The sequence below is a fragment of the Hemiscyllium ocellatum genome, chromosome 35, assembly GCF_020745735.1.
Source record: "Hemiscyllium ocellatum isolate sHemOce1 chromosome 35, sHemOce1.pat.X.cur, whole genome shotgun sequence".
Classification (NCBI taxonomy): Eukaryota; Metazoa; Chordata; class Chondrichthyes; order Orectolobiformes; family Hemiscylliidae; genus Hemiscyllium; species Hemiscyllium ocellatum.
Window position 1 is genome coordinate 42,755,380 of NC_083435.1, and position 20,558 is coordinate 42,775,937.

Consider the following 20,558-nt stretch of genomic DNA (forward strand, 5'->3'; position numbering starts at 1 on the left):
AAACCCCAGGAACCCCATCCAGGGCAAGGATATAAATAGAAAGCAGGAGACAACAGCTTCGCTTCACTTGGAGGTCGCCACAGATGATATTACCTCGCCAAGTAGTGAAACGTTTCGATATCAAACCTACAGCTCAGCGAGCAAACCTACACCCTAAACCTCAACCTGAGCTACAAACCTTCGTAAACCTTGCAAAGATGTAGATTGGTCTTTATGTCGTTCGCGTCATGTGTGGAACAAAAACAATGGGATACACGGTAATTTACCAAAATAGATCGGATTTATTACTCGATTCTTGCTGCCTTCAGTATTCCTGGTAAGGCAACGAAACAGGGTCATACACATTGAATGTGTGTTTGGGAGTGTTATGTCATATTACTTGTTTGACAAGTGTGAGTCAAGTGGAATGTTTTCTTCATCAGAATTTTAATTAAGAAAACATAATTTCACTGAATGTTGAAGCAACATTGTTGTAGTTCCAACCTCATACTCAGAGGCAAAACACGTATCAGATCATGAACTGATAAGAAATATTCAGTCTCCTGTCGCTCATAAATGTGCTACATTTGGTATATGGGCATTTAAAAAAAGTAACAAAGCTTTTTAACCTTACTCTATGTTTATATCTTGCGTCCCTGCATAATTTTCTTTTATTTCCACGCTCCTAATTCAAGCTTATGCGCTTCATGCATTTTGTGGCAAGAGATTTCATTGATATGATTAAACTACGGGGTAAAGGAAGAGGAGTAAAATTTACAGAAGGGAAGAAAATTTAAGGCGACATAGTAGTTAGCTCTGACGCTTGTGCCTTAATCAATGCTGAATTGAGAAATAGATAGAGAAAGAGAGAGAGAGAGAGGTGGACTCCATCTCCCTATATCGACCAGATATATATCTCCCCAAGGAAATCTTTCTTAGCACGTTTCTAACTATGTCTGCTGATCTGTCTTTCTACATCTTTCGTTCTCTGACATTATTTGTCTTTTCCAGTCTGCTATCTATCCAACTATCTCTTCTTGTAATTTTCTAGTATTTTCCATTTATATGATCCCTGGGTGCCTATTTTGTTTCCTTCAACCCCAGTCTCTCTTTTTTTATCGATTGGATTTTTCTTTTTCTCGTTCAGCTGTCTTCTAACCATTATTGTTATTATTTCCCGATATCTCTTTATTCTGTCCTGTCCATCTTTCTCTCTTCCCTTTCTTTTAACTTCTCATATTCCTGACTGCCTTTGGTCTTGAAACATATCATTTCTGCACTTCTCTCTCTCTCTCTGAATCTCTCTGTTCCCCGCCCCTCTCGCTCTCCCTCTCACACACACAAAATGCAACTGATGTTGTATCAATTTGGAATCGTAGTTCCCTGATTTGTTTGTATCAAATGATTTGAAAATATGGGGCAGATGGCGATTATGAAACACAACAAAGAGATAGAGACTGGAAATGATAGATAGAAAAAGTTCGAGCAATTAAAGTGAATGGAAAAGGAAGTTGGTGACAGAGATTCAAAGACATTAATGCGGTGACAGAGGAGTAATTGAAGCAAAATGCTGAAGGAGAAGGAGGCAACAGTTGACAGAAGGACTTTAAAAAAGGTGAGTGATTGTTTCATTTCTGTGCCAATCTCTCTCACTTGTAATATTAGCTGGCCATATGCACAAATCTGGAAATATCCTTCCTGACATCAGTTGTGATGGTCAGCTGAATCCAATAACTGGCCAATTGCTCAATGTCTACAATGATATCCTCCTCACTTTTGGACAATCCCAAAAGCACGCAACGCGTGTATAGTATGACCATATGCAGCTGTCTGATCCTCAGATTTTATGTTTGTAAAGGCGGCTTACATAAGTATTCGTGAGACCCTCAGACTATGGCCACCACATGGTTGGAGGCAGGTGGAAAATACTTCGTTCCAAATTTGATATTGCTCTCTAAGCAGTTCGGAGTCAGAAAAGTCAAGGGAGGTAATAAATGGAGCTAGGTGTTGCTAACTAGATCAGATTTATGTGTGCCTTGAAGAATCGGAAGGATCCTCCGTCTCATTCATAACTTAGTACAGTAAGGAAACCGACAAGCAGTATTTGGCTGGTGCCGCTCCAGATTGCTGGAAGTCCAAAAACCCCAGGAGCATTAACAGATCTTAGTGATGCAAGATATCTGCACACAAGCTTGTGTGATAATGAACAGGTGTAAGAGCATGATGTCCAGAATCCAGGGGACATGATCCCATGAAAGTAGAGTGAAACACCAGTAGTAATAAGTCAATGAAGCATTTTCTGTCAGAATAGCTTTTAAAGGAATCCTAAAGCAATCACACATTTCAGCACTCGCACTTCCACCTCTCTTCAAGAATAACGATACAGTTTTACTTATCATTACTTTCACGCCATCTATCTTTGCATTCAAGATCCTCCACAAAATAATGTGTCCTTTCAACTCCAGCAGCATGCCCCCACCAAACATATCTTCTCCCGTACAATGTCTGCATTCTGCGAATACAGACCACTCTGCTACCCTCCTTCATGGTCCAATTCATTATCACTCCTAAAATTTCCTGTAGCCACGGAATCACTTAGTAGTTAGGATATAAAAGGCTATTGTGCCTGTTTTATGAAGTGGCTCTTCAATAGTGCAGCATTACGAAGTGCTGATCTCTGGCTACTTCAGCCAAAGCTCCATACATTTTTCATGCAAATGATCATCCAATGGGTCATTAAATGGCCGAATTGAATGTGCCTCGACCAGGTTTCCAGGCAGTGCATTCATACCCTAACCGGTCGTTGAGTGAAAGCAATTTTCTTAACTTGACATTTTCCTTGCTTGCAGACCACTTTAAATTCATGTTGTCTTTTTCTTGTTTATTTAAAGAGCATGAACAATTTCTCCTTATATATTCTTTCCAGGCCAATAATGACTTTGGAAATCTCTCAGATTTACTCTTAACCTTGAATTCTCAAGGATAACAATGCCAACTCCTCCAATCTATCCATCTAACTGATACATTTCATTCTTGGAACAATTCCTGTAACTGTCTTTTGCATTCTTCCCCAAACCGAGCTGAGGTCAAACACGTGTTCTGTAAAAGTTGAACATCACCTCCATGATTTTGTAGTATATCACCCGATAATAAAGCCAAAGAAGCTGTATGCTACCTTTCATGCCACTTTCAATTTTCTCTCTCTTCCCCACTCTCTCTCGTACACACACATAGTCACCATGCCCCATCACTCCCGTACCTTCCTGAGAAGTGTACCCCCCAATTTATATTCTTTGCCTTCGAGAAGTTTCAACATCCCATCCCCCTCCACACTAAGATTTAAATCACAATGTGTATCAGAACAAGTAGGAGGGCAGTAATGCCCCCATTGAACTCCAGTATATACCTTCGTCTAGCTCGGCCAATTTTGGATCAATGCTACTTCTGATCCTTTCATTCCATGAGGTGTATCACTCCTCAAAAGTCCGTTGTGTCACTGTACCGAATGCCTTCTGGAAATCCATATCCGCAGTATGACTCCTATCGAGTCATCTGTTAACCTTCCTGAAAAAAGTTCCAGCATATCAGTTAGAAATCCACACTACCCATTCTTAAACAAACCCCAATTTTCCATATAATTGTCAATTCTGTACCCAATAGTTATCTCTAGAAACTTTTCCAACACCGAAATTAAACAGACACGCCCATTGTTACTGCCCTTATCCTGATTAACATTTCTGAACGAGAGCAGCGTTTGCATTTGTCCAGCATTTTGATACCTCTCCTGAGTTGAGAGAAGACTGAAAGTTTGCGAACAGTTCCCCCACAATTCGTCCATACCCTCCATTACTGTTACGTCCTGAGATTAATCTCACCAGGCTCCATTGCCTCGTCAACTTCCTGTGACGCACCTGCTAACATTTAAAAATCTACATTTGCTTGAGCACAATGTTTCTCTGGAACCGATCGTGTACTTTGCACAAGAATACACTTTTAACAGGGAAGAGGGAATGTAGTTTAGAACGAAACATTTCCCGGCAAAATACACCTCAGCACTGAGATGCAAAAAAAACAACTTCCTCAAAATGGCGTAAAACTCACGAAGGGGTGGGGAGTCGGGTGATGTTTGAGATACAGGAATCTCATCCTCTGTTTTACTGTTCAGTCAAATAGATTGGTTATAATATGAACACAACTCTGTAATTGGGAGAAATATCCGTTGGAGCAGAGAGTTCCAGAGCTGTCAGCGTTCACAGCAATGTTCAGGCATTCCTTCCAGTCTCGGTGACAGATGTTACGAACAAATTAGGCAGTGCACCATAGATCAAGATTCACTATTCCAGGAATGGTATCAAATCTCTAAGTTTTCTTTTAAAGATATGTGCGGCAACCCAACTTCCAGAACTTTCAAAATAAGCCTCATAGGAAACATGGGCCAGATTTCTGGACTGATCAAGAATAATGGTCTATTACAAGTGATTAGAGTATTTCAGATAAACTGATATAGACAGGTAGCATACTATACAACTGACTTAAACTATGCCGGCGTCTCCAAATCATGGCTTAAACTATAGACATCTTGCAAACTCCACTTCAAAAACACAAACAAGTATTAGAAAATGATTGTTGGTGGAAGTGGAGGAAAGAAGAGCTGAGGGGTCTTTGCCTTCCTGTTCGAACTTTGAGATGCTCTTTCTTCGGCAGACCAGAATTCTTGCTATTCAGGCGTCATTCTCCGATGCTTCATTCGTTTATTTATGAAACACAGAGAGGCTGGGTGATTCTGCTTTATCAGTTCAAAACTCACAGCTTACAGTAACTACTGCAGATAAAGTAACCAGATTACATCCCTTAGACACGGGGTTTTGACTGCAGAGAAGACACAGCTTCTGGGTTGGGAGACGATGTGCATACCTTTCCTCTCATCCACCCCCAGTGCCTCCGAACCATTTTCCCAACTCCTTGTTCATTCGTACAAGAAGCAATCACAGTGTTATTGGCAACGAAAAGATCTCTGTCACTCATAACTCTCACTCGCTCGCCCACAGAACAACAAATTCCTCGCTGCCAACAAGCATGGCTTCAGTATGCGTCCTTGGCTCCACATCATCTGCAATTTAAACTTCTATTACTGCTTGTTTGATCTGTTCTTTACAATGCCTACCACGAGGCTATTTGCTTTCAAAGTTGCAGCCAATCTTTTTCAATCTGGTTCTACTGCAGTTCTATCTCACTTCAGTCATCAGTTTGTAAAATTAGGTATAGTCAGTGAACCACCCACTCTACATGCTCACAACATTCAGCACCAACTTCAGTTCACAGGTTTTTCAAGTCATGGGTTCGCCAATTATTTGGAGTAACAACACTGATCCTGCACGAATTGCACAGGAACCAGAGAGACTGGGAAAACAAGTCCATTTCACTATATTCATGACAGTGAGGAGAAAGTCATTACAACAATGTAAAATAAGACTTCTCCTACCCTAGATCTTTGACATGGACATAAACTGCAGAATTATATCATAGTAAATAGGAAATCAATTCCATCAAGTCTAACATGGCTCATACATTTTTCTGGAGTGATAGCATTCAAACTCTTCATCGAATTTCTCACTTGCTTATGCTTTCGATTGATAATTTTGAAATGAGCTGACGGTATCTGTGGAGAGGGAAAAACGGAAATAATGAGAGGAAACATGAATGTTTATGACCGTAAGTGAAAACGGATCTGAAATGTGGGTTCTGCCACTTTCACCACAGAAACCACCAAACCAGCTGTTCACTGAATGGCTTCCTATTTTCGTCTCAGATGTGTTATGATGACCTTTGAGACCAGATGACCCGAAGACACAGGAAAAATAATAACGAATTCATTTGAGATAACACTGAAACTGCTCACTTAATAACGAAATAGAGAGAGACATAAATACGTTTTGTTTTAAGTTTAAAACAAAACACTGAACATATGGTTTATTGCCACTGAGACTGCTCAGTACGTTCACACCAGGGATGGTTATGGTGCTTGTTCAGGACATCAGCAACAGGGACATTGTTAATGAAAATATTCGTCACATTAACATGTGACGAAACTCTTTCTGTTTGACATTTTGTATTTAAGAATGGACAATTTTAGGAATAGGAATTCCAATTGGAGCATTTGCATTGAATCTCCTCACAATGTTAACCCTATGATATGACTTATGTAATTTGCCCTTGTTTATGTGAAGTCAATTTTGGTCAGTTTTTAAAAAGTAAAGCCGGAAAAATACAATTGCTTAAATATATTCTCTAATCAGTTTAAATGTTCTTCGCCTGTATCACTGTATTTTAATGGATTTGGCTATGTAAATGGCAAAGATTCAGGTACAGCTATTCATAAGTAGTTGTAATGTCGATGCGTTGATTTAAACCCAACTGCCCTGACTCACATTAATATAATATATTTTGTGTGATAAAGGCGGAAAAAGCTTTCGAATTCGATGTCAATTGCGTCTGCCAACACCTCTTCAGTAGGTCAGTTTGAGAAATACACAAGGCATTGCCATCCCGATGGAGGCAATCTTACAATTAATGACGAAATGGGTACGAATCTGTTTCTACATTTACTTTTCAGTGGAGTATGACGAATCTATGTGATATATCCAGCTTTGCAATAAACGCAATCGGATAACTCCAGTTGCTTTATTGAGGTTCAGTCAGGTATTTTCCCAGTATCTTACATAAAATAACTTCTTATTTGATTTTGTTTATTTTGGACTGTGGAATAAAGATAAAGATACTGCTTTAAACTAGGTATACTGCCAAAACAGACGACGATAGTTTTCAAATGTCTTTTTCGTGGAACACATTTTCAATTGTAATCAGTTTTATACTTTGCCAGGAACAGTGAGAGCAAAAGCAGATCCCGAAAAGCCGGTCGATTCAAAATGAAGGATTGCGTATTTGCCAGCAAGATTTCTATTGGCTTCTGACCAGGTGACCATTGATGTATGGGGCCAACATAACAGAAAAAAAACCACCTAGACTGCAAAGAGAAACCATAAATAATCGGTGTGTATATACCTCTCCTTCTTGCATGGAGATACCAGAAAGACTCCAGTAAGAGGTTGGCGCAACTGGCACAGTGGCTAGCACTGCTGCCTGAAAGCACCAGAAACTAAGATTTGATTCCATGTTTGGGAGACTGTGTGAAATATGCATGTCCTCCCCGTGTCTTAGGAACAAATGTGCAGGTGAGTTGAATCAGCCATGCTAAATTGCACCTGTCCAGGAATGTGCAAGCTCGGTGGATAAGCAATGCCAAATGCAGGGTGACAGTTCCAGTTCCGCTTGGTATGCTCTTGGAAGACTCGATGATCCTCTATCTGCAATGCAGGGATTAGGTGAAGAGAGAATGATCTTTAAGTCACCTTCCTCTGCAAGCCCCCTTTTGAAGGAAGAAAAAAAAACTTCAAAGACAGTGAAAAGTTCAATGCTGTACGAAAGAATGAAAGAAAGCATCAAGGTGAAAACAATCTTCTGTCAATTAAAATGCAGCGTTCGGGTATCTCAGCTCAGTGCACGTCCATGTGTTTGCTTTTTCATGCTTGCTTTTCTTCCTCTCTCTCTTTTGTAAACATTTTAAAGGTTTTTGTAAAGAAAACTTACGTTGGAGTGGTTGAGGGCTGGAGCGAAGAAGCTGAACCTAATCTGGCATCTTCAGGGACGACATTGTAAATTTCTCATTGCATTCCTATACTTCTGTAATTGTATACATATGATAATGAATTTGATTCGAATTCTTCTATGTCTAATTAGAAAGAATCCTTGAAAACAATGAAAAAATGAATTTAGCAACTTTCATGTTGTTTCTAATTTCCCTGTTAGTCCTTTCGTTCTTTTGGTTTCCTCAAGGGATTATATCCAACTCTTTAACAGAAGGGCACGGTGTTCATGGAACTGTTCAGTAATCAGCAATGGAACTATTATTACTGACGCCGTCCTTCAAGTTAATAACAAGGAAATTGTTCCTGAGACTTATTCAGAAATCAACAGTGCGGCCGTTGTCACTGAGAATTTGAGAAAAATACGAGCGTTTATGCTGGTGAGATTTTCCATCACGTCAACAGCATGTTTAATATTACTGAGATTGTTCATCACATCAACACCAGGGCTATAGTGAATGAGATAGTTCATCACATAAACGTCAGGAATTATGTCGTTCAGATTATTCACCACCTCAGTACCTAGAATTTTCTTGTGAAGAATATTCGTCACATCAATCACAAGCACCTAATTTATCACTTTTCAGATTGTTGAACAAACACGTAAACATTTCAGATAATGCACAAGACTTAGTTATTGATTTTTTCACGTATCCATTAATGTGCATTTTCTCCTGAATGTGAATTGATAAAGCAATGGTGATGTGCCAACTCAACCGGTTCTCCAGTGTGTTGCTAATAGCTCTGCTCACAGTGCAAAGCTGACGGTCTCAGTGGACAATCCTGTTTGTTATAAATAATGCTCCGTCGGAGTAATTCTCTGTACATATTGTTAGAGTACTTGTCAGGCAAGGCAGGCACTTATGTTGAGCACAAGCAATGGGATACTCTGTAATTTACCAAATAGATCGGATTTATTACCCAATCCTTGCTGCCATCAGTATTCCTGGTAAGAGAATGATACAAAGTACTGCACATTGAACGTATATGTTGGAATGTTATATCATGAATTCCCGATTTGGTAGTGTGAATCAATTGCAATGTAATTGTGTTGTTTTCTTCATATGAGTTTTAATTTAAAAGTCTCATGCTTCTAAATGTGCAGCGAATGTTGAAGTAACATCGATATTGTTCAAACCTCATGCTCAGAGTTAAAAGAAATACAAGATGAGCAATCGATCAGTCCCTTTAATCTCCTCATGTCCTTTGGTGAGTTACATTTGTCATATGTGCATTGTGAGAAGTAACAAAGCTTTTAACTTTATTTCGAGTTTATATGTGGCTTCTATGCACAATTTTCTCTTTGTGCACGGTATTTATTTCAGTTTATATGCTTCTTGCATTATCTGAAGAGGAATTCTGTAATGTGTGTTCGACAGAACTAAGCAAAATGCAGGATAAGGAAAAGAGAATAATGTTTACAGAAGGGAAGTATGTTTAAGACTCGATGTGGCAGGGGATCTCAGAACCTTGTGCATCATACCCAGTAATACATGGGAAATTTTGAATCCTCTTGGCAAACAATAAGGCCACTCCTTTCGGAAGTATAGATTTTACCTGCTTGAACACCGGATGTTGTAACTTGAACATTGGTTGAAGACACAGAAGTACACCTGCAAGAAAGGAAAATGCGTGATATTGCAATTTTGATCAAGGTGTTAGTGAATGCGGTAAGGTAAGATACCTTGGATACTTTCTCAATGAGTCTATGTGGTTGAAAGAAGAACAAAAACGTCAGCAATCACAATTTTTCAGTACATTGTACACGTGTAAGCAGCCTGAACGAGATGGAAAGACAAGTATGGAAGGAAATTAATAAGAAGTGTAAAAAAGATGTATACTAAAATTCCCCCAATAATAAGTGGGAAAGGTAAAGTGCGAAAGGCTAAGAGGCGGCAGAATTCATGAAAGATGTTCAAGAGGGCTTCTTAAGTAAGCAAGTCCAAAACCTTATAAATAATGGACAGTGCTGCGGAACGAAATCATGCAAATTATAGGTAGAGAAGTGGAAAAGGACTTTGGTGAAAGCAGGGCATTACAAATTGGGATTTAAGGATCGTAAATGTTTCTCTGATAAAACATAAACTGCCAAACGTGAACTGGGAGCATATATAGAACATAGAACATAGAAAAATACAGCGCAGTACAAGCCCTTCGGCCCTCGATGTTGCGCCGACCAAATCCTACCTAACCTACACTAGCCCAATAACTTCCGTATGCCTATCCAATGCCCGCTTAAATAACCATAAAGAGGGAGAGTTCACCACTGCTACTGGCAGGGCATTCCATGAACTCACAACCCGCTGCGTAAAGAATCTCCCCCTAACATCTCTCCTATACCTACCACCCCTTAATTTAAAGCTGTGTCCCCTAGTAACAGCTGACTCCATTAGCGGTAAAAGGTTCTCAGTGTCTACCCTATCTAAACCCCTAATCATCTTATACACCTCTATCAAATCTCCCCAAACCTTCTTTTATCCAATGAGAACAGCCCCAAGTGCCTCAGCCTTTCCTCATACGATCTTCCTGCCATGCCAGGCAACATCCTGGTAAACCTCCTCTGCACTCGTTCCAATGCCTCCACATCCTTCCTATAGTATGGCGACCAAAACTGCACACAGTACTCCAGATGAGGCCGCACCAGAGTCTTATACAACTGCAACATGACCTCAGGACTCCGGAACTCAATTCCTCTACATGAAAAATTCCTATGCATACATGAAAAATCCGTTTTGCATGGAATGGAAGGCAAAAAAAGGTGATATGGGAGGACATGGCCAACGTGATCAGTAATGGAGAATGGTGAGGTTAAAAAAAAAGAAGTCTCAAAATCCCTGGATGTCAAAGGATATAGAGTATTGCACAAGGCAAAATAAAGGAATATTGTGTCAGATGCAAAATGCTCAGAAGAGAGCAATCTGCACAAGAGCACAGAAAGGCTTCCTTCATTTTAAATGTTAAGAGTGAAGAGAGATCATGAAAAGAATACGTGGGTATTATTGAGGAAAATTTAAAACTACTATATGTTATAGGTTTATAAAGGGCAACAGAACAACCAGGGAAACGGTCGGGCTCAAAATAAGAATTGCTGGGTCAGGTCAGGATGTCTTTCCGACTCTATCTTTGTTTCAGACTTCCAGCAGCCACAGTTACAGAAGTCATGTTTGAGGTTTTAAATCATACTTTGCATCTATGTTCACTGCAGAGAAAAACGATGCAGGTATAGTAATCGGTGATGGCGGGGGTGGGGGGTGCGGGTGCGGGGGAACTGTGATATAATTGAAATAATCGACGTTGCGAGAGAGAAGGTGAAACTGGTTTTAACAGGCTTCGCTACCCTATACAGACTGTCAGCCAACACAGAGCTCGTGCACACTCCATGGTGCACCTGGAATTCATGACAGAATAGCAGCGGACTCTCCAGTGCACAGACTGACAGACTGTCCCACAAGGCAAGACTGCAGTCTCCAAGCTGAACGCACACCAATGACACAGTCAATGAGGCAATGGTGGTGGGTGGGTGGAGGGGTGGGCGGAGGGGTTTGGGGGTGTGGGGGAGAGCAATATCAGTGTTGCACGAATCATTGCTTTTAGGATGGCAATGTGCTGTCGTGATTTCACATATGAAGGAGAACTTACACAACACGTTAGATTCCTGCATGTGGAAACCAGCAGTACACAGAATGAAACAATTTAGAAAATATGTTTGCCAACGATTATGTGATAACTGTTGTCCGTTTAAGACAACCGAATTCTTCAGGCATGTCAGAACTTTGTTTTATCAACCACCTTTGAGTCTGTTGATGTCATGACATTTATTCATAATGATTGTATCTCATAAATTAGTTTTCGATACTGTCCAATATTATGAATCATGAATACGATTGTCTTTAAATGAACAATATTGAATTTGGAAGCACAAAGCAAATGTGACCATATGATATGAGTAAATTTGTTAATTCTCCCGCTTGCTGCTTCTTACAGTTAATCTGGTGGCAATTCTGATCCTGTCTCGAGGAAAGTGTGGTCTCTCCAAATGCATCACTCACTACCTGGTGGCCATGGCTGCAGCGGATCTCACAGTGGTTGTCATCCACGTTATATTGCATCGGATTAATAGCATGTACTTACCAATTAGTTTCCTCCTTCTCACACCAGTATGCAAGGCGAATGTTATTGCGTATGTTGTCGCTGTCGATTGTTCAGTATGGTTCACTGTCACCTTCACTTTTGACAGGTTTGTAGCTATTTGCAGTCAGAAACTACGATCAAGATATTGCACTGCAAAAAGATCAAAGGTGGTTATTACTTCTGTGTTTATGATCAGCTGTGTGAGGAGCATTCCATTTTAGTTTATAGGTGAACCAGCTTATACGATTGATAACGTGCCATGGCACTGCGTTGTAACAGATGATTATCTCACTTCCCCTTTGTTGGAAGGCTTTCGAATGGATTGACAGCCTCATAACGCCTTTTACACCAATCCTGTTAATTATCTTGTTCAATACTTTAACCGTGAGAAATATTATTGTAGCTAATAGAATCCGCAAGGGTCTCCAGAGAACAACTTATAATCAGAATGATTCAGAGATGAAAAGTCGGAGAAAATCCATAATTTTACTTTTTAGTCTTTCTGCCAATTTCATACTCTTGTGGTTTGTGCATGTCATACATTCAATTAATTGGCACGTGAACAATTGTTTTTACAATGACAAATATTATAGCAACCCGATTTACATTACACAGCAAGTTGGGTTCATGCTGCAGCTTCTCAGTTGCTGCACAAACACTTGCATCTATGGTCTGACTCAGAGTAAATTCAGAGAGCAGCTGAAAAATGGTGTGAAGTTTTTATTCACTCTCAATGGGAGACAATGTAAACGGTACAAAAATAGAATCGACCTGGGTCAGAGGTTATAATTTTAAATGTCATTTATAATTTTGAAACCTATGAAGTCAGGTGAAAGTTAAGTAGAAGATTTATAGTAGTCAACAGCATCTTAGATAATTGGATATAAGTAACCAATTATGTCGGAGGGATGTTAAAATACATAAATAGAAGGCTGAACGTGCGCGTGACATGAAATCAAAACCTAAGAATGCGTATGTCAATTTGAATATATCAACATTCATGTGAAACTAAAATTGAAAATTTCAATATTTATTTCCCAAATATAGTTATGGGTGTTGTGACAAGGGCATGAACTAGCATATAGTAATTTCATTCACGTAAAGAAGCGATGATGTTGAACACTGTTACTAGATCCTTAAGCTCTATTGCATAGTACATTTCATGGCATGCCATTTGCTTCCTAAACTGCTCACCTCAGTAAAAAACGTTTAAATTGCAGACAAAAGAAACCAGAAGACAATCAAATTCGAAGTAAACAATTATTTGTCTTTATTGACTTTATTGTCTCCTTTCAAAGAAAAGTTTGGAGCTTGCAATTCGCAGATTTGCACCCTTGCCAAGGCAGGCAGTCTGCGTACACCTGTTCTTACAATGGATGAGCTTGGAAATCTCAGTTTCAGAGTCACTGTCCTCCACGTGAACATTTGTTGAGAATTATCTCAAAGTGTAACTATACCCCCTGCAATCCTTGTAACTTCCATTCGTCTCGAAAAATCCGTTCCCACTCATTATATTCCAATATAAGACGTGAGAGAATATGATTGTCGATGAACATTGGATTCATTCCTTTTTAACACACAACTTTGTACAACAATTAAATCCAAGCCTGCATGTGATATTGGACTTGACCCGAAATTATTTTTAAGCAAATTTTCTGATGCTTACCTTAATTTATATTCGATTTTTATATGGTGTCTGAATGCTACATTTTTGGCTTGCAGTTCTTTTGAATTTACTAATGAGATTAATTATGTGACACCAGCTCGATTTGAAAATTGGATCAGGTTTTCATTGTCGAGGGTATGCAAACCTATCCTAATCCGCGATACCTCCACAAAAAGTGTCCCAATGTAAGTTTATAACGCTTCAGTATCGCTTCGGTATCCTGAAGTGTTTATCTGATCCCTCTCTCGATTAATGTTGCCACCTTCAAAGCTTTATTCACATATGTTCTTATGTCACATTTCTTTGGAACTATTAAAACAATGTCATTTTGAGGGCATTCCTTTTCAACTGAATTTCACAATGTCTGCATTCTGCTACCCGTGAGAGCAGTGGATTGAACAGTTTCGATGAGTTTTCAGATGGAAGCTTTGCTAACACGAGAGCCAACAGTTATCAGGAATTGACAGGAATGTATACTCGATCTGACAGAGACATGTAAAAGTAAAAGCCACCACAGCTCACAGGAAAATAATACTGCCTTATCAGTAGAGAATGTTGTCTGTTGGTGAATTTCAGCTTGCCACAGATGAGGGCTGCGTTGAGAAGGACTGCGTAACAAGAAAAAGAAAATCTATGCTGTTAATTGTAACTCTACATCACCAATCAGGTTTTCAGCCAACTGAACAGACTCGACCTTGGACAAGGTCAACACGGATGATCGTATGCACTGGAGTCTGGGGAACGTATACCAGTCATGAAAATAATTCTGGGGGAGGGCAGTCTAGACGGCGGAATTTGCTGGGAGAGGCGGTGGAGATGATGGAGATCACTGAAATCATAAAAAGGGCAGTGCAGATAATGTTAATCAGTGGGATTTGGGAAATTGTCGTGTAGTTGGGTCAAGTGAGGGCATGACAGGTGGGAGTGAATACTCGACCCCAGATAAATGCAGTGCAGTCAGTTTTGAAAATTTTGCTGATGACTTGGAGAGGGCGATACAGATGGTGCTGATCACCACAGTGTGGGAACGTGTGGTAGAAATTATGTTGTTCACCAAGACCTGGAATAGAACGATACAGATATTGCTGATGTCCAGTGTTTGTCATACCGCACTTCAGATGGTTCTGATCTCCAATGTTATGGAGCAGACCAAACGCCGTGAAAATATTTTAAGAAGACAGCCTCGACCTTCCTGTTTCCTATTTTGAGGATAAACACGAAGTGGTGCCTTCTAGATGCTATTAAGTTGTTCAAATTACTCAATGTTAAGAAAATGAGAGTTTATTCATCCACAATATTTATTTCATTATTAAAATAAAGAAAATATTTCACTAAGTTGCAACTATATCGAAATGTTTGACAAAATAATACATATAGTAACTATTACATATTAACTGTAATAATATAGAAACATCCCATAAACACAATCTTAACCACAGAAACACGGACTGTCTCATACGGAACTCAGAAAGCAGGAAGGGAAACCTCAGCAGTCAATTTTGACCGAGACAGGGAATAGACAACTTCCACTTCTTCAATACCCTTGCGGCAACTGCTACTCTAAAAAAAACTAAAAACTTTGATTCTTTAACTGATTGACCACACTCACTGAGGCTGCGTCTATTATTCCAATTTAAAAAAAAGGCCTCACAAATTATTTACTCGAATGGTTCTGTGGATACTTCTCAGAACCTCTTGTCTTTGAACCTACCTTAAGAATAAAAGACAAAATATACCTCTTAATGCCATTATATAGTCATGTCTTTCCCTCCTTCAAAACCCTTTCAATAAACAAAGGTAGCTTCTTTTTGAAAATCCTTTAGTATTATGTCATTAGCACGTTGCAATACATGCACATTACATTTACTCTAAGCTTGCAATCATTCAGCAGTCCACTTCAGGCTGTTCTTTTCCTCCCATAGAACACTTCCGACCTTCTTCATCACAGTTAAGTCAACGGGTTGATAATTACATTTGTCAATTTTGCCGGGAGTATAATTTGCAAATTGATTTGCTGTAATGACAGTTGCATCTAAACAGCCTGGAATTCTTGTCCTGAAATATCTCTGAAAACTTTTTGGAGATATTTAAGGACAAAGATTATGATCAGTTTATGCATTTGTCGCATACACAATATTTACAACATAAAATGTCGCAATGCCAAGACCAATCTCAAGGTCTCCTTCTCAATCATGGAAAATTTCTGTAGATGTCTATTGAATTTTCTGGGATTGATAAGTCTTTCGATGTTCTCATCGTCTTCTTGCAAGAGTATAATACCAACAACCATATCACGGACCTTAATAGCCACCTTGAATGTGTTTGCGTAGTTAGGAGTGGCGAATACTGGGACAATGGTTAACACAGCCTTCATGCTGTTAAGTGCCTTCTGACATTTTCCGTTCACTGAAACTTTCTGCACCTCTGCAATACGTTAGTCAGCGAAGAAATTACATTGTAAAAATTTGGTACTAAATACTAGCAATAAAAACTGAATCCCAGGGACTGTACTACTTCCTTTTCGTCAATATCACAGAATATTCCTCAGTAATCTTTGTTTCCACATCACGTAGGACCATCTGTCCATGTGCTGGGCCATGGCCCGGGTACATGACTTGGGCTTTTGTGAACTCACTCTTAACCACATGTACCACAAAGGCTGTCTTGTAAAGAATGATTGACCAATTCTGGAAGATGCTGCAAATGTCCCTTCCAAAAGTAATTAGGTCGTCGATGTACACGACACAATTGGGTAATCCGTGAATGACTTTATTAGTTAGTCGTTGAAATGTGGCTGGCACAGTTCTTATGGCACACCGTAGGACTTGAAACTAGTATAATCCACTCAGTGTCACGAAATCCGAAATTTCGTTTATTCTTACGGATAAAGTTACCTGCCAGTATCTGAGTAAGTCGAACTTAAAAATATACGTTGCTTGTCCCAGTTTCACAACACAGTATTCTGAATGTGGAATAGCATATGAATCTGATTTGCAATGGTATTGCCGTTGTGATAGTTATGCGCCATTTGATTTTCACACCACAGCTCTGTGTGAACTGTGCTCACTGCAATTCACTCTGATTCACTTTGATTCAAACTCTTTTGGATCCTTAGCAAAATTTGTCGAATTAAGTAAACAAGGACGTTGCTTAATTGAAGCAGCATTTCCTATTCCTTCATCTTGCATAATTAGGTTATTCTTCTGCTAATTCCCACAAATCTCCCCATCTGATTGCAATAACTCTTTCAGGTCACTTGAGTTTCCGTTCGTCTGGAAGGTAGCTCTATCATTTATCCCAATCTTTGTGAACTTCCTGATTTTCCAATTTAATTTGAGGAATGTGTAATTGGGAATTACCTGAACTTAGTTCTTCACTTTAATCAGTAACACATTCTGCATTAGCTTTCCTTCCCTATGACAATAACCTTTGAGCATTGATGTGCTGCAAGATGTTTTTCTACCCAGTGTTCTAATTAAATATTTTGCCTCACTCAATTTCCTTTCGATTTGATGAGGCCCAGTAACCCTTGCTTTGAACGGTTCTCCTGCCAATAGTAGTAACACAAACATTTTCTCTCCACTAGCAAAATTGCAAACGTTTGATATCTTGTCTGTTTCCTGTTCCATCACATCATGCACAACATTCAAATACTGTCTAGCCAACTCACCTGCTTTGTTTAATCTTCGCCTAAAGTTTGATACATGTTCCAAATACGTGATCTCTGAGCTCTGACTCACTAATTTCTCTTAATTAATTTCAGTGATTCTCTCACCTCATGCCCAAACATTAATTCAAATGGACTGAATTGGGTAGATTCATTTGGTGCATCTTTCATTGCAAAACGAACAAATAAAAATTCTTTGTTCCAATCCTCTAAACTTTAAGTCCTCTACATGGCCTTTAAAATTTGATCCCACCATCCTGATGCTCCCTGTAATTCTGGATGGCATGCAGCGGCTTTAAACTGTTTCATTCCAAAACAATCTATAATTTCCTTGAATAACTTTGGCGCCAAATTTGAACTGAATCCGATTGCACCTCTGGGTATTCCCTAACTAGACATAAAATTGAGTAACTCCTCTGCAGTTCGGTGGTAAATACATCAATTATAGACAGTACATACTGATCCCACTTTTTTGTTTTTGTTTGGGATCATACATAGTCAATTAAAACCCTTGTAATTGGTTTTTACAACGTGGCAATGGGTATTAAAATGTGCTGGTTTCATCGCTGCCTGAGGTTTTCCAGTTACCTGGCACGTATGAAAAGACTGGCAAAAGTCGACTACAGCCTGATGCGGTCCAGGCGAATAAAAACGTTTTTACATTTTCGTTTCAGTTTTGTTGGTAATTCATGTGCTACCTGGTACACTTCATATCTACCATTGGTTGTACAACATGTTGACGTTCTGCCCATTTCTCATACACATATCAAGACCATATTTTTAAAATAGTTACATTATATGATACTGTGAAATTTTTTCTCTGTCCACATTTTGATACAACTGCTTTAGCTTTCCATCTTTCTGTTGTAATTAAGCTAATATCTCTGAGTGTATAAAATGAATTATATCCTCCACGTGTTGTTGTCTTTTTCTGAACCATTACATCAAACATTGTTTCTGAAAAATGAACTTCAAATTCTTTACCTTTAATACGATCATAGAGCCATGGAGATGTACAGCATTGAAACAAACCCTTCGGTCTAACCCTTCTATGCCGATAAGGTATCCCAACCCAATCAAGTCCCACCTGCCAGCACCCGGCCCATGTGCCTCCTTCCTATTCATATACCCGTCCAAATACCTTTTAAATGTTTCAATTGTACCAGCCTTCATCACTTCCTGTGGCAGCTCATTCTATACACGTACCACCTGCTGAGTGAAAAACGTTGCCCCTTACATCTATTTTATGAGTTTCTCCTCTCACCCTAAACTAATGCCCTCTAGTTCTGGACTCCCTGACCCCAAGGATATCCTATCCAGGCCGCCCATGATTTTCTAAACCTCTGTAAGGTCACCCCTCAACCTCTGACGCTCCAGGGAAACCAGCTGTAGTCTGTTCAGCTTTTCCGTATGTTACATTTCTCCTCCTGCTTCAAATTGTGCCTTTGTAATCTTGTTACCACGCAATCAAGAAAAATCAAAGGATATACATCATTATTTTCCACTGGATGTTTATTCACGTTTTCCACAGGCCTCTCAACCACAGTTTGCATCATTTCCACCTGTCTTCCAGTTATACCATTCCAACGATCAACTGCGTTTCTGGAACCGAGAATTTCTCTGTCAATCGTAGAAACACCGCTCTACTTTTCATTGAACTCTCCAAATTTACTTTTCTCAGCGATCACTGCGCTTCTCACCATGAATTCCACGTATTTCCATCTTCTCTGGCAATACTACACCCGAATTATTGATATCCTCATCTCTCATTATCAAAGACTAACTTACTCCCACAGCTCATAAAATGTTAATTACACTATCTGCTTTCCAGATGCAATTCGATTTGTCAATTTACTCGATGTTCATTGAAACGCATTTTTTTTTCATGGACAATAGTCAAATTACAACAAAAGAAGAAATAAGATTGGCTTAGGTGCAACTGTATTGAAATGCTTAACGAAATAATAGATACAGTAACTATTGTAAATCTTCAGTTACACTACAGTAACATTCCATAAACAATGCCTTTGCAATAGGCAAATTCAGAGAAAACAGATTGTCTCAAATGGAACTCCAACAGCAAGAAGCTGATCTCCCGGTTTTAACCAAAACGAAGAGAAGGAAACAAAACAATATCAGCAACTGTTATTGAAAAACTGAGAAACTGAAAATGCTGTTTCTGTGAGAGCTTGACCATACTCACTTAGTTTGGTTCTATTGTTCCAACTTGAGAAAAAGATCTCAAGATCTCACGACTCAGGCAATGTTCTGGGAAGGGTGCTCAGTGCCTCTGCCTTAGGTCTCTCTTCAAACAAAAAAAAGGACAAATAAGCCTCTCAAAATCGTTGTATCATCATTGAAAGATCGAAGAGAATGAAGTCCAGATGGTGCGGATCAGAAGAGTCTGGGTAAGATTGGTACGAGCGCACTCATTACCGGGGTCTGCAGTAAGGTGATGCAGATGGTGTTGATCACTGGCCGATGTGCGAGTATTGTACTGGTCACCAGGGTCTGATTGAGAATGGTGCAGATTGTGCTTGTTCTCTGGGGTCCTGGTTATGAGAGTGCAGGCTGTACTGATCACTGGGGGCAGAGTGAGAGTGTTGCAGATAGTTCATGTCACTGGGCAAATAGCAAGGATAATGCAGATTGTGCTGGTTCTCTCAGGTCTAGAGTATGGTTCAGACTGTATTGATGATCATGGTCTGGGCAAGAGTCGTGTCGAATGTGCTGATCAATGGAATTTGAAGGCGAGTGGTGCAGAATGTTCTGGTAACAAGTATCTGGGTGAGTTTTGTTCAAATGATGCTGATTGTCAGAACTTTGAGGATGTTGAGATGATGGCGATGAGAACTTGGAGTGGTCTATGTCGATGGTGCTGCCCACTTTGGCCCCAGTATGCACAGTGTAGACATTGCTGATCACTTGCTCCAGAGAGGGCAGTGCAGGCGTTACTAATCACATTGATATAGACAGGTCAGTGCCGATGACACTGATCATCAGGAGAGAACAACATACTCGTAGAACAGAGATCATTGAGCATGGCGCAAAGTCCATACAACACAGAACACTGAAAATAAAACATAGAGCGTAGAATATAGAACATAGAACGGAGATCACAGAACATACAGTACTGGCATTGAACTTTTAGCCTACTATGTTTGCGCTGACTATGATACATTCTAAACTAATCCCACATGTCTGCTCATAATCCATACACCTCTATTTCCTGCCTGTTGAGATGTCTGTGCAAAAGGTACATATTTGCTTTTACCAATTTCTCCAGCAGAGTCTTCTGGCACCTGTCAATCTCTGTCTAAAAATCCTGTCTTTGTCTTCTCCTTAAAACGTTCCTCATGTAAACTTCAAGTTATATCCCTTAGTATTAGATATTAAAACCCTGGGAAAAATA